The sequence below is a fragment of the Zootoca vivipara genome, chromosome 8 (genome assembly GCF_963506605.1).
Source record: "Zootoca vivipara chromosome 8, rZooViv1.1, whole genome shotgun sequence".
Classification (NCBI taxonomy): domain Eukaryota; kingdom Metazoa; phylum Chordata; class Lepidosauria; order Squamata; family Lacertidae; genus Zootoca; species Zootoca vivipara.
The window spans coordinates 60090448-60108862 of NC_083283.1; the positions used below are offsets into that span (position 1 = coordinate 60090448).

General features: G+C 42.0%; 1 protein-coding gene across 2 annotated transcripts in view; it reads left to right on the forward strand.

Moving 5' to 3' along the window:
* JARID2 (jumonji and AT-rich interaction domain containing 2) overlaps positions 1 to 18415 on the forward strand; it is a 174278-nt gene that overhangs the window by 20508 nt on the left and 135355 nt on the right. The window lies entirely within an intron of this gene.

Consider the following 18415-nt stretch of genomic DNA (forward strand, 5'->3'; position numbering starts at 1 on the left):
CTTAAGTAGGACTGTGAAACCCTTTTAATAAGTTGTAAGGTGTGCCTGTTTCAGAAGCCAACTAAACTGCCAAAATTTTGTATCAACACGTAATTTCACTGTAACTGTTTCTCTTTTTCCTAAAAAAAACAAAAACTAAACTGTCACATCACCTGCATTTTACTCTTCTGTATGATACATACGAAATGTACTTTCTTAAGTAATAACTTTTTTCGTTTTATCTTTGACTGTTGGCTTTTATGAGCTGATGTGAACATGGTGTTTTGCATGGTCAGTTTCATTATGCAGTACTATGTGGGACTGGTATTTTCTAAAAGGCTGTCATTTCCAGAGGATGATGGCTCTGTTCATGCATCAAGCCAGATTATAATAATAAAAATCAGTTAGCATGCCAAATCGTGGCTTGCTGTACTCATAATTTAGAACCCAGACAATGGTTTGAGCTTATTAACAAACAGGCAAGCCATGGTTTGTCTCATGTTTTAATGGTTTCTTACTCTATTTGTCCAATTTCATTTTCTGTTGAGTTAGCACTCTAGTTTTTAGCTATGATGGCCCCCAAAGATGGTACAACAGCTACAACTAGCTAAATGAATATATGCACCTTTTATTTTGAGAGTGTTTTTTTTTAAAGATCATTACATCTGAACTATTCCGGCTATTAAACCATGATTTAGTACACTGAGAATGAATGTTGTCTTTTTTCTTGGGTACCTTAATGATAATTGTTTAATAAAACAGCTTGTGTTTTATTAAACCATGGTTTCCCGTTATGTACTGTAAACTACTGAGGTACGATGCACAGGTTTGAGTGTTGAATTCTGACCTGATCAATGAAGCTCCTTTGCGCCAGTCACTGTCTCTCAGCCTAACCTACCTCCCAAAGTTGTTGTGAGGATAAATGGTGAGCAGGGGAACCATGCATACCACCTTGAGCTTCTTGGCCTTGAGGAAAGTTGGCATAGAAATATAATAATAAACAAAATTGGGGAAAGGATGGAATGGGAGACTGTGGTTGAATGAACCATGACTGATATGCTGAAGCAGGATTTGTAGTCGGAAGTGGAAATATAAAGCAGCGTAAAAATTCAGCCCTCTTCTGCTTGTGACCTGCAGCACTTGATTTTTGGAGGCAGTGGTTCTGATTTATTAGACTCCTTATATCTGAATCAGGCTAGTGAACATTCAGTTGTTCATCCAGAGCTGATACACTGCTGCTGTAGAAATCCGGTTTTCCCCTTGTATCACTGACTTTGGATTGTGTGACTGGTACCAGAGAGAGAGAGAGAGAGAGAGTGAGTTTGACTTTCTGTTCTGTAGTGTGAGGTTCTAGAAGTCAAATAACATAATGCAGTCAATTTCTCTTATTCTCTCGGCTTCAGAGAAAGAAAAGTCTATTGTGCTTCATGTATTTAACATTGCATCACATCTGTCAGCAATTTAGACTTAGACAGTGGCAACACCATCTTCCTGACATCAGCTTACTTAATACTGCTTAGAAAAGAAAATAAAGAACCAGGTTATTTCTGGTGAAATGCAAAACACAGCTTTAAAGCATGCTCTGTGCACATTAGGCTGTGTGCCAATAAGGTAGGATGCCGACAGCTACATTGAGGAGAATAAATAACTGACTAAAAGGAAGCCTTTGGGATTTTCATTTTTCTTTTTCTGTCCATAGTGACATGGAATGGTTTGGAAGTAACAGTGCTGTGGCGCTGGCTGTTGCTGCAACTTATCTGCTCCCAAATATTCTCATTGTGCGGGTGGGGCTTCTGAGGGGTAAATCTGGCAGTGCAGGTTGTTTAGAGACTTTGTGCATGGAAGTCAGTGCAACTTAAGTCAGTGTAGAGTTGTTGAGCTGTCCACTTTTTAATCCACATAATCCCAACCTTTACTTTCCGACAGCGTTCAAAATTTGTCAGGCGCCAGGCCTATTTTGCACTTGACTATCGACCACTTGTGACCAAGTGAAGGTGCCCAGGCACCAGGATGGCACCTGACAGCTCCACCATCTGGAGGGGCATGCCTAAGGATCCTTGGATCTTGCCTGTTTTCACACACAAACAACACATCTTGTAGAATTCTATCTGTGATATTTTATCTGTACAATCTAAATGAATTTCAGGAATGAAAAGGTCGTATTGAAAAATATGACTTTCGAACCGTCTGGCTCTAAAATGGTGACCAGGCATTCCGTTTGGGTGGCTGTAACCCTGGTTTAAGGAGCCATTTGGCACCTAGTTTATATATCTGAATTTCTAATACTGCTTTCCAACATCAGTGCTAGGTAGAAGTGTGGCTGCGTGACAGTGCATCTTTGTGTTAAGAGCAGCACACCAGATGTTTTGAGTGTATGGATTTATTGGGATTTATCTAATGATTCATGCAGTGCTGAATCATGGGTTCACCTTTTGGATTCTGGCTGAGTCCTGTGGGTATGTGTGTTTATGTATGCACAAGTAAGCTTATTGCTGCACAATCATTTTAAAAGTTTTCTATGCATCCTGAGGGTGTAGTGGGGTAATAAACTGACAGTGCTGTCTTAACAAAATGAGAGTGATTACGTTTGGCAGCAGATGTTTTTTGAAGCCAACGTTTGTATTTTTATGGTATGTCACCTCCCTTTGTAAAAACATATTTTCCTATCCTGATGATTGTGTAAAGGTTCTTTGTTCTACCACCAGGCATAAAGGCCAGCCCAAGGATTTTGGGTAGGATTTAGTGAGATGATGATTGATTTATACCCACTGTTAAGCATGACTAGTTGTAAACTTTAATACGGTCAAAGACCAGGAAAAGAATAATACAATTCAGTTCATACATTATAATAATATTGAGCACTACACAATTTTAAAATTTTATAACATATTACATGGTTGTTATAAAACTGAGCCTCTGAAGCATGACTAGTTTTCACTTCATTTCTTAATTTACCCTACTCTGCTTAGCACCTTTTGGGCTTTGTGCATTTCCATTATCAAGAACATACCATAACAGATACTGACAGCTTGCTTCAGTGGTGTAGACCTCACTGAAAACGTGCCAGAGGGCAACAGCTAATGTGCATCTTATCAATGCATGTAATCAAGGGCCAGAGGGGGCACAGCTAACTTCAATATTATGAACAGAACTGCTTCTTGCTTCCATTAACTTGCACAAGGGCATACTATGGTTGCTGAATACATTAGCTACTGTAAATGTTCTCAGTTCAGTGTACTAACCTTGAAATATTTAAACCTTGAGTCAAGCTGGAAATTGTTGTTGTTGTTGTAAATTTGTTGTTGTTGTTCTTGTTGTTGTTGTTTTAAATAAATAGCAACAGCCACCAAGAAGAACCCCTTGTCTCCTGGGTATTTTCTGAAAGGTGGCAATGGCAGCCTGAGATAGCATTTCATTTGCCCAGCAGCCAAGCTGGCATCGGTCATGGATAAGAGCAGGATGGGAAAGTCATGTGATTAGTTCTGGATATATCATTCTAGAGATTCTACTGTGTGTTCTGAAGTGTAACACTGGATCAATATGATTAGCCCCTAGATCAAAGTGCTTAGAACTGCCTTGCCCAACCTGATTCCCTCAATATGTTTTTTAACAATAGCTCCCATCTTTTCTGACTCTTGGATATGCTGGCTGGGACTGATGGGAGTGTTATAGTCCCAATGTGGGAACCAGTTTGGTTTAGGCTGCCTTATTGCATGGTTGTTGTGAAGATAAAATGCAGGGGCGGGGTAGAATAATGTAAAACCAACACTCAACTTATGCACATTTGACGTGCACAAATTTAGCTTTACGTGCTCTGCCTGGGGGGGAAAGGGGGTGTGTGGACGCCCACAAATAAAACTGTTGGGAATCCCACCCACCATTGCACTCACCTTAGGAAAGTGTTTGGAAGTTCAGGGAGAGTATGTTTTAACCATCTGTGATTTTAGCATTGCGCGTCGTTTCCGGAATGTATAAGTTGAAAGTCAACTGTAAACCAGCTTGAGCTCCTTGGAGAGAAGGCAGTCCACAAATGTGACAAACATATAAACAAGTGGGACTGCCGGGGGCAAGGGCAGGCAGTCTTGCTGTAATCTCTTAAATATGCAGCCGCTGCCTGGCCCTCGTGTTTTAATCCAGCCTTTTCATTTTGTATTATGGAATAATAGAATAATGTGCTGTTGCTCCTGCTAGCACTTTAGCTGTAATAAAAAGAGAGTTAAAAAATCAATGACTAGGGTATGAACTGCCAGAATTAATATTAGCATCATATCAAAAGTGATAATGTAGCTGTTCCCTAGATTTGTTTGCATTTAAGCTAAAGCTGGGCCAAGCCGAGAGATTGATTTCTCATCACTGCTAACTCCAGTTCCAAAAACGCAGTTTCCCTTTTCCTCTCATGCTATTGTAATAACAGGTTGAGTTCAAAGAGTCTGGGGAGAGCCGTGTCTGGTGAGAAATGCTTGTGACTCAGTGAGGAGTCCCGGGGGGGGGGTTGATGTTAGTGAGGTTTAGCATCCTTTTTGGTGGCATGATGTGGTGGTGACAAAGCCTGGAATGTTTTGACGTGGGATTGTGCTACAGTCTTAAGTGGCGATGCAGGGGGAGGCAAGAACCTTTTGAGCAACTCTTTGGTGGGAAGAATCTGGCCTGCCATCTGTAGCTGGTTAACTCTGCTGCCTGACATCTGGATTTGTTTCAGGATTTGTAGACATGATTTTGGAATGTACTGGATTTGTGTCTAGGACGCTGCTGCATTAAAATGATAAATTCAGAAATATTTAATGGCTTGTGTCATATGGGAACCGGGGCAGGGGGATGCAGTATATAAATTTGTAAGCGCACACGTAGATAAAAGAATATATTTGGAAGCGGTTTGGTGTTGCTTCTCCAAATAATAATATTTGGAGAGGCCACGCTAGTTGGTACTTTAAAGGGAACCTTTACTGTGTGTAATAAAGAAGCCTGCAGCAGTCGTGATCTCCATTACAGTTGTGATCAATATGCATGCTTTTTCTTCCCAATGCACTGTATCCTGTTTTGGCTCATCTAGTCCCTAGCCTCTCTCTGAAGTGTCCTGGGTGGGAGACTAGATAATAGTCTCTGAACCCTGTCTTGTGAAGCAGAAATAACCCGTTGTAATTTGTAAAAATGTGCACTATTTCTCCAGACGCATAAAATGTGTTTGAGCTGTAAGGCTCTATAAACATCGAGTCAGTCAGCCTTTCCCCCTTGTGGTTTGTGTGCCATCATCAAGAATTGTTCAATCTCTTCAGAGCCTACAAATGTTTGCATAGCCTTGTTGCTCAGGTATGTCTTTTTAAAATCTATCTCATGGAAGCCTTAAGCGAGAAGAATGCTTTCTAGAAATCCCTGTTTACAGTAGACTGCTGCCCAATATCTTGTATTAGGGTCTGATTAGGTGGCCCTCTGTTCCTCTGTTTCCAATATTTCCTAACTGAGCAAATATCCAAGGTCCAGGGAAGATGTGGTGACAGACTGTGTGCTTATATGTAGAGTGATATGAATTCAGTCACCAATGAGTGCCCTCCCCTATCTAGCAAGAACCCAAATACAGTACTTGCTTTGGGGACAGAAGACACACACACACACACACACACACACACACACACACACACACACACACCTTTTTCTCTGCTTTCCTGCGGGATTTTTGCATTAGGCAGCAGCAGCAGCAAGATGTTTCATGCATGCTCTGCTGAGGCCTGGTGCCAAGCGTAAATGTATCTCCCTTTTCCAAGTTCTCTGCACGTGCTGCGGACAATGGGTCTGTGTCTACTGCAGATAATGGATTATATAGCAGAGTTCATGCTAGTGCACTTGGCTTCATTTAAAATGCAAAGCAGCTTTGGGAAGTGCTAGAGAGGAGATGTGGCCCCAGGATGACTCCATTCAGGATGCACACGAACACTCTCTGCACCTACATGCAGCCCATCTGCTGCTGCTTTGTTCTTTGCTTCATGTGAGTGGCCAAACAAGCCACAGTTAACCATAGTTTTCTGTTATGTGTGAACTGGGAACTGTGTTTAATGGCTTCCAAACAAGCCAGGATTTCAACGCCAACTTTTAAAATCAGGATTTAATTCTGCAAACATAGTTAGCTTGTGTGGCTTGTTTTGTTTGTTTATGGCTTTCTCCCTTCCAGCCAGCTCTCCCCCTCCTGCCCCCCGCAAATAAAATCATATTTCTTTTTTACACCCACCTTGGAGTTCCAGAGTGAAGCATCACCACCTATGTCCTAAAAACTGCCTTCCAAGACTGCTTTGCATTTTTTTTAAATACCCCTAAGGAACTTTAATCATGACAAATTCACTGTTTCCTGGTAAATTACAATGCTGGGTTTTGTTGACACTGGGAAATTGTTGTTTGGGGACTGTGTGATATATTTTTTTTGGACGAAACCTCATGTACATTTAATAAGCCAGGCCTTTATAGAATAGATAATTAGCAAGATAATTTGGGCAAGTTTTAGTCCTTCCTACAATATATTCCGTATACCTTTGTTGATGTGTATCTCTAAATGTCTGGAAGTTGTGTGAGCATATGAGTCAACTCTCTCCAAAGCCAATACCTGGGACATGTGAAAGTTCTCTAGCCGGGATGGCTATGTGAAATAAATATTATATATGTGCCTCATAGTCCTTGGGCAATTAAATATACAGTGGTACCTCGACTTAAGAACGAATCGACAACCAAATTTTTCGACTTGCGAATGGGGCAAATGGCCACACACTTACAAATTTCTCGACATCCGAACGGAAACTGCGGTGGTTTTAGATAGGGGTTTTTTGACTTACGGATTTTTATATGGGGTTGCTTCGATTTATGAATTTTTCCGTTTCCAATGCATTCCTATGGGAAATCGCGTTTCCAATAGCGCTTTTCGACTTGCATTTTTTTTGACCTACAAAGGTGCCTTCGGAATTAAATTTGGATTAAATTCGTAATTCAAGGCACCACTGTAAACAGATGGGGCTGTGTAACTATGAAGGAATGCATTATTGCATTTGCTGGATTTTGCCCTTAAGTCTGGTTGACAAAAAAAGAGAGCTACCTTTAAATAAACAATGGATTTGAAATCTTACAAACCTTTCTGGCATAAGGTAGTGTACCTTGCTACACAATGGATCAGTTTTCTTCCCTCCCCTTCATACACGTTCTTCTCTCTCTTTCTCTGTCTGCCAAGAAGCAAAGCTTTTGCATTTCTTTCAGACTTGGCAGTTAAATGAAAGTGGTGTACTCGGGAGGAAGTGGCTGCAGGAAGATTGTGCATGGTGGTGTGTGGGAATCTGCCAAAGGTGACCCAGCTGTTCTGCTATTTTTGGCTAGTTCGATGCACTTAGTTGGAGCCTGCATTTTAATTAAAGGGGAAAGGTATATTTAATGATCATTAAAGCTCCCGTTAAAAAGTCTGCTCCTTGCTTTAAGTAATAGGAATGGTGGTGGAAAAAGGAAGACAAGAGGTGGCTTACTTTTGTCTTTTTACCCAGAATGCACGGGGGTATCCTTGGCTTTGTTCTTTTGAGGATTTAATGCACACTTTGAGTAAGTTGGGTGTGTTATTAAAAGTCCACCTACCCCATTAGTTTTGGCTTTTGTGCTCTGTGATAGAAGATGGTGCTAGCAGAAGTATTCAGTTGAAGCAGTGGTGAGTAAAAATACCCCAGCAAGAATCTGTAGATATACACAGAGAGGCGGTGTGTGTGTGTGTCAGATTTATTATAATCAGGTGCAGTTCTTAAAGTTAGCTTGCATTTATATGGGCACATTCTACGGTATACAGCTACCTTCCGCAACCCTGGTTCCTTCAAGATTTTTTTCTGGACTCAGGGCCGGCTCTAGGGGTAGTCTGGGTGGCGTGGGGCGCCGCCCTGGTAGGGGGGTGGCGTGTGGCAGAGCCGCGCGGAAACCGTGCTGCGCCCGCCTGCCCACCAGCCGCGCCCAGAAACGGAGTGGGTCGCCGGGCGCCGGAGCAATCTCCGCACCACGGCGCCCGGCGTGCTTGAGACGGCCCTGTCTGGACTACTGCTTGCATCAGCCCCACCCAACATGGCCAGGGGTCAGTGCTGAAAGCAGCTGTGGTCCAAAACATCTGGAGGGGAGTGCACCAGGTTATGTAATGCTGCTGTGTAGTATTGTAATTAGAGCTCAGCTGAGCTGAGTCACAATGACTTCTAACATCAGTTCACAGGCTGTAAATTTGGAGAGAAAGAATCTTGGTGCTTTTTTGGGGGGGCACAAATTGCTGGGAAGGAAGGGAGATTTGAGCAGAAGTTAAGTTTCCCCTTCAGTGTCGGTGGTGATCGCACCTGCTTCTTCAAGCTGCCATTTCCCCCATTTCCTTCCCCATCGGGTGCCAGTGTGAGGGCAGAAAATATTTTTCCTTGGTCGGCTTTTAGACATTAGCTTTCAGTCAAAATCTGTTTTCTGCATTATGACGAAGCCAAATCCAAGGGCCAGGCAATGTTTCTGCTGTCAGGATGGTCCAAAAAAACTTTTCTGAAAACTTTTCATTTGAGCCTTAACTGTAATGTGTTCCACTTGCACCACAAGAGAACTGAGGATAGCATTTGCTGAAATTTAAAGCGGAGTGTAGCATTTGATTAGAATGTCATCGTTTTTCAGAGCTTCCTTCCATACAAAATTGGCATGCCTTGGGAACTGATGGGGTCCCTCAATATGAGGATCAGTAATTGCTTTGAATGACAGTCTGGCAACTACTTGGTGGTCTTTCCCTTGTGTTGTGCAGCCACATGAGATGAGTATGTGTTTTCAGCGAAGCCCAACAGACCTGGCCAGAGGATGAGTCAATGCAAAATGGGTTCCCTGGAGCTGGAAAGTTTAGAAAACTACTGGATTAGAACATGAGCTTTGGCTGCAAAACAAGCTGGGCAAATGTAGAGCTTTTTTTTTAAGTGCTAGTAAATATTGCCTGCCTATCCTCCTTATTACTGTACTTTGTTCCGTCAGCTGCCCTCGGATTATAAACTCCCTTTTTTGTATTAGGTGATTTGGCAAACATTCTTATGCCCTCTGACATGAGGATAGACAACTCAAAGCACACAGAGTAACACTGTTAAGAGCTTATTTTTTATTTTATTTAAAAAGGGGGCCATTAACAGCTTAAGCAAATAAACAAACTAAACTGGTCTGTCTGTCTGGCAGACAAGGCTATTCATAGAATCCTAATCCCCCTTAATTAAGTAATATACTTTCTAAAACGCCCTCATAAGGCCCCTTTTCTCTGTGGAATCGAATGCCTCTGGTCTCTGAGGGAATGAAACGAAAAGCAAGAATAATTCAATTTCGGAAAACGACTAACAAGAGTAAAACTTGATAGCCTTAGTTGAACATGAAACGCAAACTAGTGCAGAATGTTTACTTTAAAATATTACAGTTAAATGACTGGAATTGCATTCTGATAAATAACTTGCTCTAGGGCTGAATTGTAATGGAGCAGCTTCCACACAGAAGGGTGAGGTTATTCGTTCAGTAGCCCACCGAATGTTACAATTCCAAGAAAGCAATGCATTCTGGGAGACTTTAAAAAGCCCACAGTGTGCTGTGGGAGGATTGTTTGCCTGAGCCATCTGCACATTATATTATTGACCTCTGCCCATATGGAACCTGAAACAAAGCCTAATGGATTTCCTGGCGGTTTTTTTCTAACTTTTGCTATTTTTCCTTTTTGTTATTAATAAAAAAAGAGAGAGAGACTGCTTTCATATGATACCGTAGCTGGGGTGCTAACCAGACGTTTACTTCCTGGTGCAAGAGTGTCTTTTTTAAAAGAAACAACAGCAGCCCGAATGCTAGGTACTTTCAGCAGTTGGGGGACTCTTTCTGACTTTCACCAGGATTTCATTTGCGACAGTTGCTTCTGCTGATGGATTCCTAGAAATTAGCTCAGAATTCATTACATCAGCTTTCTGCACAGTTCTTTGTTGATGGTGCCACTTCTCAGGGGCATGTTTTCTGCTTCAGTGGCCAAATTTCCATGTGATGCTAAACCATGTGCATGACCCCCAGGCTCACATGCTCCTCCTCGCAGCACTTTGAATTGGCCACAAGTTAGATTGAAAGCTTTTGCTTCCATCTTCAACTAACTACAATTTCTCATTGGCTTCAAACCCAAACTGTGGTTAGGATTGAAAGGTAAAGGTAAAGGACCCCTGACTGTTAAGTCCAGTCGCAGACGACTCTGGGGTTGCAGTGCTCATCTTGCTTTACTGGCTGAGGGAGCCGGCGTTTGTCCGCAGACAGTTTTTCTGGGTCATGTGGCCAGCATGGCGAAACCAGAGCAGCGCACGGAAACGCCGTTTACCTTCCTGCCAGAGTGGTACCTATTTATCTACTTGCACTTTTGGGCATGCTTTTGAACTGCTAGGTTGGCAGGAGCTGGGACTGTGCAACGGGAGCCCACCCCATCGCGGGGATTCGAACCGCCAACCTTCTGATTGGCAAGCTCAAGAGGCTCAGTGGTTTAGACCAGAACACCACCCTACGTGGTTAGGGTTAACTATGGTTTATTTCAGGCACCCCCAAACTATGGCCCTCCAGATGTTTTGGCCTACAACATGATCCCTAGCTAACAGGACCAGTGGTCAGGGATGATGGGAATTGTAGTCCAAAATATCTGGAGGGCCGAAGTTTGGGGATGCCTGGTTTATTGAAACAAGCCAGCCAACATCAACCAGTGACTTCCAATCCTGGCTTGCTTCAGTAAACTAAAGTTAACACTAGCCACAGTTCCCAGTTTAGACATAACTAATAACCACAATTAGTTCAAAATGGGAGCAAGACCTTCTGATTTTTTCCCAGAGGAGAAGAGGGGTGTGCACAAGCCTGAGATTTGTACCCATAATACAGAAATGATACTTTAATACTCTTTGTTAATGTAGACAAATGTACATTTCAGGCCTATGTTAGAGGCAAAGTATAGTTTGCTGCCCTAAGCAAGGCAGTTTTTTTTAAAAAAGCACTCTGACCAAAATGTCACCATGTAAATTAGAAACGTCATTAAAACGGCAGTTGGTTGTTAACAGCATCTAATTTAAAAAGTTGTACTTTTGCTGGACTCCAGCCATCAGTTGTACAGTAGCTATTTATCTCCAAGATCACTATAGGAACTGTATGCACTTTTTCGGGTTGAAATTTAGCCCACGAATAAAATTAATGGTCAGGTGCATTTTGTCTCATGCTGAAAATTAACAGAGACAAGCTCTCAAAATGTAAGTATCAGTAGTGAAGTCAGATTGGTTAACCCTTTTAAAACCTTTGAATTTAGGAGAAGTCAAACACTGTTATGACTGATAACAGTCTGGGTTCTTCCTCCACATTATGTGCATTCTTATTGCTTAAAGATAGAAACAATTGAGATTGTGGAAATGGAACTGGGGCACAATAGCTGTAATAGATTACACACTGAAAAATCACTGGTGTTTTTTTAAGGATGCACAGCTTTTTCAGAGATACAGCACTGAGTATTTAATTGGCAGGTCAAGGTGTTAATTGGAGCTGTTCTCCCCCACCCTCTGGCCTCATCCCTGAAATCTGTTTTCAGCATGGTGGCTAAAATCTAGAAATAGAAGAGCAATAAAGAAATACTTCTGAGGTTGTGCAGAATGCCTCTCACTTCACTATTGCAACAAATCAGGATATTAGAGCACTTTGGGCATCTTCTCTTCAATAGTGTTGCTCCCAGACAGATTTGAGTCCCGAGCTGCCACCTCTTTTGAAATTATGCGGTTAATGTGATGTTCTGGCCTCTCCCTAGTTGCTCAGAAGGGATTACCGTAATGAGTGGTAGTGAGTGTGGAAATTCTCAGTGAAGTCTTGCACATTTCCCCTCTTTGGTCTATCCTCCCTTTTATCTTCCACCTTCTCATTTGCACTGCAATTTCAAGTGGCTTCCACAACAACCCCTCCTCTCCTGATAGGTCTCTCTCATTTTTTTTGCCACCCTGTTTTTTCCACGTCTTGCCTCTCCATTTCTGCTTCCCTACTTTTTTCTTGCTTGCTTTGGATTTATCCCGTTTTTTTTAACTTCAAAGGAACATACTCTTTCCCACCCCTCCTCTGACTGCCTTCTGATTCTTCCTCATCCTCAGAGCTCAACTCGCCCAGCAGAAAATGAGTTTGATGGATACTGAGGTTGCACTGCTTAGTGTTCCATTCTTGTTAGAAAAAGAAAATGCCTCTCTATTTCAGCTCTGCTTGATGTGAGAGTTGTTGATTAGTTGGTTTTTTAAACAGGGTGGGACTGGGGAAGGAAGTTTTTAAAACCTGCCAGTTTTTAATGGTGGCTTAAAATATTTGCACTCTGGAGTCTAGCAAGTGCAGGTTTATAAGTCAGGAAGTTTGCTTCTTTTACATGCAGGAAATGCACAGAACATGCACCGACAGTCCTTTCCCCTCTAACTTTTGATCCTGGAATGCTGGCCTACCAGATGATGGCTGCTCAGTGGTACAGCATCCACAGAAGATCCCAAGTTCATTCTGTGGTATTTCCAGGAAGGGGTGGGAATGTTCCCTGTCTGAAAACCTGAAGACCCAACTATGCCTGTGTGCAGATGAAAGATGCATGGTGGCAATGGCGGTCTTAGAAGTGGTATTCACACGCACACACTCTCTTGTCTTATGCTCTTGCTGTCAAGCACTGGGTGGTATCCCCCCCCCCAATTCAACTTGCAGAAAGGAAAGGGGTGGGCAGCTCCCAAGAACTTGTGTTCTTGCAATAATGAGGCAGCCTGTTCTATCTTGCTTCCTGGTAAAGCCTGCCAAAGCGTAAATGTCTTGTGTTTAGATTTGGCCCTTGCATTCAGTCTGCGTTGAAGAGTTGGTATAGGCTGTCTCCCCCCCCCCCCCCCGCTGCAGGAGTGTTCTGTTTAAATTTAATGGGGATTGATATGCCCTTCAGCATAATAAGAATTGAACAATTTGCATGGAGAGCAATCATGACTGTAATCTGAAACAGGTGTTTTCTCTGGCCTTGCAACTACAACTCAGAACTTGTATTTTTGATTATCTGGAAGCTTCTCCAATATCTCCTATGTCTGTAGTGAGATAGCCAATAGTGGTTGCTTACTTTGTTTCTGATTATAGGATCTTTACATGGTTTCTGCTCTGTTTCCATTTATTATTTAAATCAGTAGTGTTGGAACACAAAACTAGTCTCCCTCCCCACTGCTTTATGCAAAAATAGAAATGAAATTAACCTCATGTTAATGTGCTTTTCCTCCTATCTCTCTGCAGTTCCAGAACAAACTCCTTATTTCTGCTTACAACTGCTGGCATTTCCATTTATAAATGTGGTAGCAAATGTACTGTGTTGCTGTTGTGTGTGTGTGTGTTTAAAACCACTTTGTGTAAGCTTTCAAAAACTTTCGAATGTTTTCCGCAATAGCTAAAAGCATGCATGAAGACCTTTTAGTTTAATTACTACATTTTTCCTTCTTCTTTTTTTGTTCCAAAAGAATTTGACAGAGTCCAGAAACCACTGTAATTTGATATTAATGCATAACAGCAAAGTAAATGCACGAATATAAATGATTACATGATATTTTATGTTCCGGTTTGTGTGTGTGTGTGTAGCATAGAGTGGTGGTTTTTTTAAATGCACAAATTAATTCATATTTCAATTAATGTTTTGTGAATGTGTTTCCTTGTTTCCCCCCCTTCTCTCCCCCCCCCCGATTTTTGGCTTCCACTAATTTGCTTTCTAATAAGGAAAGCTTCCCTTTCAAGTCCCGCAGAAGCGTCTAAATGAGCTGAGTGAAAGCCATGCCTGGAATTCCTTTTGACAATAACACTGTGCCTGTAAGATAGTTTTGATCCCTGCTCATTGAGCAAGAATTGGGGCAGGTGTTGGGTGTTGGGGATGGGCATGCGGTGAGGGGACTGTGTGGCTTGGCCGAGTGGCTTGCAAATCCTGGATTGCCTGCAAATTGTGTCACTTTTGATTAACTGACCCATTGGTCGCAGAGCTCTGGATTCAGCAGTCGTCTCCGGAGAGGTTTGGGTTCTACTTGGGGCTTGTGGAAGTATAAAATTAAATACACCAGTGATTCGGGCACCCAATATACCAGATTCTCTCTTCTTCTGAAACCGCTTGCCAAACAGGAGAGTATAGGCAAATATTTTAAAAAGGCAGATAGTTCATTTTAACCCATTCCATTTCAACTTACGAATGAAATTTTTGAGCCAATTATGAGATGGTGGAGTCTGAACGGCTAATCAGCCCCATGTTATCCTCATAGCAACATCCCCCTTTAAACGGGGGAAAAACAGGCCCCCTTCTAGCTCCCTTGTTCAAAGGTTACATAGGATCATATAACCACATGGGAGTCTAGCAGTGCCTCCTGTAATTAACAGCACAAGGTCCACATTCTCAGCCTGGAGACTGTTTTAAGCAAAGGTTAATGCTGCCCAGGCCTGCTAGGAAATGTACTGCTTAATCAACTTTTCTGCAAATGACAGAAATGCATAGGCATAACAAACAGAACAGGGGTGATTTATATTAAAAAAAACTACGGTAGCATTCATTATGCTGTATGCAGTTTCCAGATCTGTAGGACTACCACCAACTTGGTCTACGGCTACGCTGTTCCTAGCAGTTGCTGGACTGTAACAAGAATTGAATTTTCATGATGGGGGCAGGGAAAATAGGGTGTGAAATTGGATTAAAGCCTATAAATGTAGATTACACTTTGAATGCTGCCTTTCTTGCACCCCACCCAACTCCCCTTTCTGAACTTTTGTGAACACATGGAGCTCTAATTGCAATGAGGCAAGAACAGAAACGTTTTGTGCTGCTGGTATGGCAGATATGTTCTGTTGGTGCCCAAATAAGATAATTTTAATCATTTCGCTCCAGTTACGACTTCAAGGGTATCACTTTCATAATAAGCTTTCAGATGGAGAGGAAAGCATCACCTCCAACCTCTTAAACGAATGCAACCCTAGATTGCTGATGTGCAGTTGTTCAGGAACACAGAAGTTTGGTCTCGGTCTTACTTCTCTGTGTGTCTTTTATTTAATGGCATTTTGGTGGCATGCCAAGTTGCAGAGTATTTAATCTTTGTACTAAAAGTTTCATCCATACTGTGTACTATAGGCTTGTAAGGGCAGAGCTAAGTCTGCTATAGGAAAGTTCGGTGTAATTATTCCAAGGACTATGAGACTTGGCATTGATACCAAGGCTAGGCATTTTTAGTTTAATGTAGCTACTTGGTCCTCTCCAAATCTTACATTTTAAACGGTATATGTGTTGGAAGCTGCCCAGAGTGACTGGGGCAACCCAGCCAGATGGATGCGGGTATAAATGATAAAATTAATATTGTTATCATTAGTGGTGATGGGGAAATCAAAACTTGCAGTTGAGATTGCATAGGGGTTAAATGGAGGCTAACTTTGATGTTTGTGATGTAAAAATAGCTATGGAATTTTGTTTCACCAGGCAAGATGTTGGCCACCAGTTTAGAAGGCTTTAAAAGGGAATTATCCAAATTCATGGAGGTTAAGGCTCTCTGTGGCTATGATGCCTGTGTTCCACCTCTGACTTTCGGTTGCTGAGGATCACAAGTGGGAGAGTGCCATTATGCTCACATCTTGCTTAGTGGACTACTTATAGGGAATCTACCGGTAGTTAGCTACAGGAAACTGAGCTGGAAAGGCTTTTCCTCTAATTTAGCAGGGCTCTTTTATGTTCTAGACTATTTTAAATGCTTTCAACCGGAACTTGTTTCCTGTGGGCTGTAGTAACCTCTTGGCCTCATTTCAGGCAGCTCATTGATATGGGGTGATGCACACAGAAGGAAATAGCGTGGGAGAGAGAAAGTTATGCAGTATTGCAAACTCTGTCCATTTTCAGCTCTGGACCCCCCCTCCCACCAGTGACTTTGGCCCCTGATTTGACCATCACAGGTGTCCACAGGGAAAAGCTTATTCACCCTCACTTTAAATCCTTCATTGCCTTATATATGGAGGAAGCAACACAGCCATGCTGATGCCAAGTCCTGCTGCTGGTTCCTATAAGCATGTCCTCTCTTTTCTTTTTTTACATTTGTATTTGGCTCCCTGCTAGAAAAACAAAAACTAATACTGTAGCATCTTAAAAGATGGCAAATTTATTATAATCACTTGTGGACTAGAGCCTGCTTTGTCACATGCGTCAAATGGTCACTGCTCATGGGTTTATATATGCAGGAAGTGGTGCTTATCAGCCGGGTTGTGCATGACTTATGTCACGTTTCGTGTCTATGGGGATGCTCTGGGAAGAGGGTTTATGAGTGACTGAGCCAGCTCATAAACAGTCTAAACTTGTAAGGGAAACAGGTGTGTGGGGTGGTGTTTGCCAGATAGTATCTGCATAGAGGAGAAAAAGTAATTATGAAGTTTGTGTGGTTAGCATTAAAAAAGTGTAGATTAGCATTTTCACACTTCACAGAAGGAAACCACCTTGAGTCAAGAGACCAGAGAACACCATTTCCTTATGACGCAGTCATCTTGGGACTCTTGCTCTACAATCCATCATTGTCTAATCCTCTTTTAAAGTCATCCAAGTTGGTGGCCATCACTGCCTCTTGTGGGAGTCAGTGCCATTATTTTAATAATGTGCTGTATGAAGAAGTCCTTTCTTTTATTCATCCTGAATCTCCCAGTGTTCTACTTTATTGGAATGTCCACGATATTCCATGAATACCGTATTTACTCGAATCTAATGCTCACCTTTTTGGGCCAAATCATGTCACGAAAATTAAGGTGCGCATTAGATGCGATGGGACATTTATACATTCACCAGTAAATACTTTTTTTTGTTTCAAGGTTCTGAAAATTGAGGTGCGTATTAGAGTTGCGATTAGACGCAAGTAAATACGGTAATTTTTATAAATATCAATCATCTCACCTCTGACATCTCTTACTAGTAAATTCCTGAGACAGGGCTTGCCCTTACAGACGCCATGCTGCTCTGCTTCAGCAAGGCCTGTTCTTTTTTATGTTATGTTGTTTTGTCTTTAACAATACTTTCCACCAATTTTCCAGGGACTGATGTTAAGCTTCTAATCCCTCTATCTCTGCTGGCATAAGCATTTCATAAGAACTGGCAAGGTTATGTCTTTGAAACTTCCAGAAATGTATTTCTGTTTTTCTCTGCTGATGAAAATGCATTGCTTGTATGATGCATTGTTTTTGTTTTGTGTAATTTTAAAAGGATCTTGTTGTTATGTGATAGCTGACCTGAGGAACCATTTTTGTTGGCACACACATTTAAAATAAAAATGATGATTATGTGATTAAGGAATACATGGTGATTCTCTCTCCCCCACCCCATGAAAACTGCGGCTTCAGCTTATTAGTTTTTCCACTTATATATATCTTGTCTGCTTTTGATGGTCTTGTAGACCTTTCTGTACAGCAACAGTTATCCAGTGGGAAGCCTGAAGGAAATCCAACTTCGACTTTGCATATGCTCTGATGTAACAATCAAGGGGTTGAATACGGTTGAAGGAGAGGCATACAAGTTTTAAATTAGGGACTGTTTCTAAGTTTCTTTATTGTGTTTAAGGCATGTTGTGCTCACAGTCACACACACTACATAGTGTTCAAAATTCTCAAGGCACGTTTTGCTACTGGCGCAGGTCCAATTGCAACTACTTGGAGATTTCTGGGTGCCACATTGGCGACCACAGTTTTAAAACCTCTGCCTTAGTCCATAGTTAATACTGTATTTCCATTTCTACTGTGTGTGCGTTTCCTCCTTGCATACTGGGACAAGTGATTTGTAGTAAGAGCAAGCTATAGCCAAGCAGTATAGTTGAGATCATAGAATCGTAGCATTGGAAGGGACACCGAGGGTCATCTAGTCCAAAGCCCCTGGCGAAAAGGCATCCCATTGTGGCAGCCATAACCTACAGTAGATCTAAGGTGTCACCTGGTGCCTAGCTTATATATCTGAGTTTCCAACACTGATGCTGCATTTCCCATGGAAAGTTATGGATGCAGCATCTAGAGTTGCTTAGGCAGCATGTGTTAACTAGCCTGTGGTCAGAATAGGAGGTGGGTGGGGGACCTCAAGCCCAAATGAAACTGGCTCTCAGATCCGTCCCCTCTTCAGGCCACACATCTTGTGGTCCCTGCTTCGTATCCTCGATGTTTTTGCCTGGCTGGAATGTGTCTTTGAACTCTGAACTTGTTTTAAAAGTTTGAGATTGTGGGCAACGGAAAGTTTTTGTCTAAAGTGCTGCTCTTCATCCTTCTAATTTTGAGGTAACAGCAGCACTACAGACTGCCATGAACCACCTTGTTCCTTTTAGGTGACCCTGTTGCAGGTAGGCTACTATGCATAGGGGAAGCCCTGCCAAGAGACCGTTAAGAGAAGCATGTCACCAACTAGGCATCAGGGGGAAACAATCAGTAA